Below are 6260 nucleotides of genomic sequence, written 5' to 3'. Positions count from 1 at the left end.
GATCTTACTGCAGTTTTTAGAGTAAAAAAGAAAAGTAAGTTCTGCTGAACTGATTTACCAATTAGTTCATAATGTTGTAAGAGCTAGGTATTGAAATAATTTCATTGAATGAATATTATTTACACCTGCAAGTGGAGCTACTGCTGCCAAAGACTGAAATATCACCTCAATAAACTTTCAGTCTGCTTAATGACTTCTCCCATTGATCATGTGGCTTGGCCTACTTTAAAACTTAAGCACAAACACGAACTGCTGAAAACATTAAATGTTAAATTATGTTTTGCAAATTTTAATAAGTTGTAAATTTAGAGCTTAATGTACATTATCTTGCTTTAAATTTAATTTTAAATAGGCTTGTTTTATGAGACATATAAAAGAACATAGGGGGTTTTTAAACTAATTTATACACCTTTTGGAATGCTGATTTATCTAAGTTTGTACTTCATTATGTCCACAGCTTTCAAATAGCACTAGACTGGGTCCTGTGTATTTTCTAAAACAGACTTTTCAGTGAATATTGTATTAATTGTATCTATTTAAATACAAAGAAAGTCCTTGTTAATAGGAGGAACTTATTTTCAAGTTTTCAGTGGGGTTAATAAAACCACACTATTGCTTTCCAGGTTACATGGAAGAAATTTTCAGCTAAGGACTTGTGACAAAATTATCTGATTTTACTTGGCATTAGTTTAACTGTTATGTATATTGCTGAAGGCCATTTACTCTGGCAAGAAATGTAAAATAAACCAGTAATAAATCAAAACAGGAGATAGGATATAGTTTTGTCTCCTTTTTTGATGCGTTGCTAGGGTAAGGAGTGGTTTGTAGACTACTGAAATTCAAAGAGCCGGTCACATATGGAAAAATGTTTTTTCATTTGGTAAATTCCGTAAATTTAAGCATCTCAGTGTGTTATAAAAGTTGTTCTTAATTGCATATTTTTATGGCAACTAACTAGTAGTATGTACAGTCTGTTGTGTATATTCAGCATTAAGTGTTTCTTTTTAAATGAACTTTTTTTTCACCTTCTCTACTTCTATAATACAGTAAAACATTTAGCATGAGGATATATATGTCTGATTCATATGCCTTTTATAATATAGTCCACTTCCTTGCTATAGACAGACCTTAACGATTAAATACTGGTCAGTTAGTGTATTAGCATTTATAAACCCTAAAGCTTATTGGTAGCTGCACTGGATTATGACCACTTTAGATCAAGGAGAATTGAATTTTTATTTACTAATTCAGGTGGGTTTTTTTATTTACTGATTACTTTTTGTTCCCCTGCTTTCCTTTAGAAAAATAAATCTGTTTATTAAATGACTGGAATAACTATTTAGAAGTTGAGTTTGTTTCAGAAGAGGTGGGCAGAGATGGGTCAATGTTGGATCACCCCCTCCAGCCCTCTTCTGGCATAATAAGGTTTTTGTTACCAACAGATCACTTGGTGACCACTTCACAGAAGACAAAGCAGGAAAGTCCTCTGGTACTTTGTACTTGATTGCACTCCCAGTTTTAAATAGAATGTAGTCCACCAAATGACAAAAAACTGACAAGCTTTGACAATAGTAAATGGCTTTTAGTACAGATGAATACATCTACAGAAGCTGCAGTGAAGTTTCCTCCTTTAGATCAGCAGAGAAGTTAGCCCATGATTTACAGAAATTCTAATTTTTGAAAGTGTCAGTACTTCCATTTATAAATTTAGTTGTAAAAATAATTTGGTAGACTGAAATAATGTGAAAAATATTTGTCACTTGCTTTTTACTGCCTCAGATTTTTGTAAGTAGTCCCTCTTTACCAGGATGGCTGTGTGATTGAGTACAAGATAATTTACTGGTTTCACAGTGTTTTTTTCAAAAAGAGTAACTTCCATATCAAATTAGAAAAGATGAAGGAAAATGTATGCCATAGTTTTCACAGCTGCCTAAAAATCTTCAGACTTTTGAATCTGCTAATGAGATACTGAAATACTTAAAAACCACAGAGGAAGGATTAATACTGGTGGAATAGTTCAAACAGAGTTAAGAATTTTTGTAATGTGAAAAGTCATCCCAATCTCTAAGCAGAGCAAAACAGCAACTTTATTTAAAATGCAAGACTAAAGAGAATTCTTTAAAATGTATTGATGAAGTAATTCTCTATGGGAGCTTTGACTCATTTGTGTGTGCATTTTAATGGTGTTCATTATTTTTTGTGCCAAAAAGAGAGACAAGCACAGTAGTGTAATATGTTGTTTGAATGTTGGATGAAATAGAAAAATGAATTTGTATTTAGCTGACTATAGAATAATAGACTCTACAAATGTTAATTGACAGTATCATGTCAATTTTTATATTGTGGTTTGTTCCATTCTTTTGACATTTACTCTTCACTAAGCAAATCATATGTTTTTACCTTAACTATGTTATCTATTTTCATGTTGATTAATTCACAGTCATCTAAATAATTTTAAAATTTAATCATTTTGGTTTAAAATTGCTGGTAAATAGTGGAAAAAAACCAGGAAAACATTTTATTTCTAAACCACCAGTTTTGATAATACATTGTTTTCATCATACCTTTCCATTTGTTTTTAATTACTAAGTACATTTTCCTGAAAATTACAGTCTTTTGTGGGTTAAGGGTTCCTCTCCTGCTGCTTATTTCTTTCATGCAGACATACTTCACTGTTTCTGGCAACCAGATTATCTTTAAAGCAGCACATGGTAACGTTACAAACAGTGAACACTGACTTCAAGCGAGAAACAAGCAAGCTTTTGAGCAACACAAAACCTGGATCAAATCTTGAGGTGGTGTAAACTGATATAGTTCTGACTTGAGCTAGACTTTCAGTTTTCCACTCTCTGAGGATCTTATCTGTACAGATATCCTCATGTAAATGTCTTCAATAACCATCAAGAGAGGTGAAAACTGAAATTACATAGTGGCAGAACCTCTGTAAATAATAAAATTTCAAGTCTGCCATGCAGCATTCCTTTGGCTTTTGTGGTTGACTTTGTACATATAACATAAATATAATGAGCATGTGAGATGGGTTTCAATGAGAGCAATATCTGTATTGCATGAATTAACAGTAGTTGTATCAGGGCTGGATGAAGTCTTGCTCTAAAAGGAAATGCTGCTCAGCTGCACAGTTGTGACCACATCATATGTGAGGGGAAAGTGCATTTTACTCAACAGTGCTAGTAAGGCTGGAAGGGAGAATTAAAGCATCTTCATTCATCTGTAAGTAATATTTTCCACATAACTTTATTCATGGTTTATCTTATGTTTCAGACTTTAAGATGCCAATGTTGCAGATGAAGCTTTCTCCCAAAACTGAAACGAAAGCAGCAAAAGATATTATCTCCCAAATCTTTCTTTTGAATGTATTCCTTCCTTAGGAATTGTGTTAATTATGTGCTAATGTAGGCATAATTTTTCAGTACAAAATGTTAGGCAGCATTAGGCAATGTTAGGCAGCTGGCTTCCCCAGCTCGGTTCCACTGCTGTGGCACAGACCTTGTCCGTGTCTGCCAAGCTGTGCTGGCACAAGTGTTTGTGGGACAATCCTGTGAACAAGATTGGGGTGCTGTCTGCATTAAAATAATGCAAAAGGATTTTCATAATTTGAAATTGTCACCTCACCAAATACTACTGATGCCACAGGCTGACCATGCTTCAACAAATATGGGAATCTCACTTAGCAAAATAGTCCTACTAAGGGCAATTCAGGTGAGACCAGCCACATCAAGCTGTTCTGTTCTTTATCAGTGTCTAATTCATTTGTATTAAAAGCTGGCTAGATAGCTGGGGATGTCGGGAAGCCTGTATGCTAATTGCATTTAAAAATAAATGCATCAGAGCCACTGGGGCATTTCTGTCGTGTTTTTAGATTATTCATATAAATTATGGGGTTATCAAATGTGAATGTGAAATTGTCAGGCATGTGCTCAGATACCATCTTCCTAAGCTGTGCAATTACTCAGGATGTCATCTCAGTCTTCAAGCAACCAGAAACTTCTGTTTCTACATAAAACATCATCAAGGTATTAGAAAGCCTTTGGCAATAGAACACAATTAAAATACCTCAAGCAGTGAAATCCATTAATGTAAAAGAGGCTAAGTTCAAGAGAAATAGTTAGGGCATGTTTACTTGACAGTGACAGCAGCACAGAGCCCTTGCAGATTAAATCACCCTGCTGAGAAGCCGGGGTCTCTGCATTGTAATGGCTACAGTAGAGTGCCTGAGCTGCCATGCTTAAAGCTAATTTGGACATCTCTGTGCTACACTTCAGCGGCTACAGGCAGCAATGGTCCTTCTTTTGTGAGTGCAAATCATGTCAAGGCAGGAATAGTACAACACAATCCAGATGTTTACATTACCAGCTTCAAACTCAGCTGTATTAGATTGAGTGTCCTGTTCTACTAATGTCTCCTGCTGGTACCGTGGCTGAGTCCTTACAGCACACCTGTATGGACACATGCAGTTTGAGCAGCTTGGATGCAAGCCGCCTCTGTTTGGGAAGTCAATGAAGCTGTGGTTATTATGGGCCCAAACCCGCTCTAATATGTTCTGCAGGACCAATAAAACTAAGGAAACATTCCCCCAACTCACAATTAACCATATCCTTTGAGATCAAGAATTCTCTGTCAACATGCTGAGTTACGAAAACACATTATACGGGCAGCTGCTTAGTATTTATACATTACTTTTACTGTAAACTTATAGAGATAATGAAGTTTTTGTCTTTTCAGCTTGAAAAGGATGAGATACACTGCATTGTAGTGAAACAGCTTTACTTGTAGATGCTTTGCTGAGCTATCTTCATAAAAGATTTTTGAAAACAATATTTAAATGTTCAGAATGGTACCCAGACACTTAAAATTCACGTACAAAAATTATGTACTGGAAACTTTCGCTTCACTGTTACTGCATTTACACTACGCAGAGTTTACATTATGTGCATAGAGAAAACGTGTATTTTCTAATTATAGAAGCTTTAATAAACACCAGCTTCAAACCAGGACTTTCTCTATATCCACAGAAGCACAGAATACACAACTGCAAGACGTTTCCACATGCTACCTTTCTGATGTGTATGGGACCTGACCCCAACCAAGTATCTCTATGCAGATAAATGTGGGGTCTGTATATACTTAATTCTTGAACTCTACTGAAGTTGCCAGCTGTGAGGATTTCTGGAATGGCAACATCCCATCATTGGAAAGAGAACAATTTATTTCATGTAAACATGTAAAAAGCTTACAGATGAAAATCACTCTCAGTCATTACTTACATCGCCTGGCCTTGAAAAGATCATCAATTTTCATTTCTTTCTACAACATAACTGAATTACTCATCTCTCAGTTAATGTACTGCAACCTTAAAAAAATGGTGGACAAGATCTTTCACTGTCATCCCACCTCATGAGGCTGTGCTTTTCAGGAGGGCAACATCTCTTCCCATCACAACAGTTATGAAAGAGTGGAGCTATCGGTGGTGCTGTCCAGATGCACATTTTACAGTTTTGTCCAGGCAAACTAGAGCTATATATCCCTGTCTAGTGAAATTGTATCTTCTAACTTAGCATTTTGCCTTTCATTTTTCTGCCAGAGGGCCTCTCTGCTGTGGGCAATCAATTTATTGTTGAAATCAATCAATCTAACACTAATAATTGTACCTATAAAGCTTCCCCATGTTAGCCTTTGTCATTAACTGAAAAATATGTTTTTATATATGAAAGGTATGAATCTGTGCACCAGGTACTTTAATGAAATCTACATATAATATGTGCTATACTTCCATTTCAGAAGTTTTTATGATTTGATCAGGTACCTAGTCAGGGTCTCTGGCATGATTTATTTGCTGGTTAATATTCATAACTATAGTTTCCTTTAAGTACTTGCAGACTTTCTCATTAATACCTGTACTACTATCACAGTAGATATTACACACCAGATGACACATGCCAAATCATCTCATCCCCTGTAACATAGCCTGGCATCCTGCAGGTCTCTACACTCTCATGGTGCGCTGAGAGCTGCCTCTTCCATCATGATTCCTTGTGCCCCCAACTGAGAGCTCATATCACCAGTCATACTCTGCAAACTGTTTTTTGGTGGTCACCATACAGATTTTGGCTCTCTTAAATTTGTCAAGTAATTTCTACCCATCTATTTTCATTTGAGCTAAATAGAAGCTTTTTATTTGCAAAATATGAAGACTGGCTTGCTAAATAAGCACTGTTATAAATGAATGCTTGAACTAATGT

This window comes from Haliaeetus albicilla, chromosome 6, assembly GCF_947461875.1.
Source record: "Haliaeetus albicilla chromosome 6, bHalAlb1.1, whole genome shotgun sequence".
NCBI lineage: Eukaryota > Metazoa > Chordata > Aves > Accipitriformes > Accipitridae > Haliaeetus > Haliaeetus albicilla.
The sequence above is the reverse complement of the archived record's forward strand: the minus strand, read 5'-3'. Positions refer to the sequence as shown.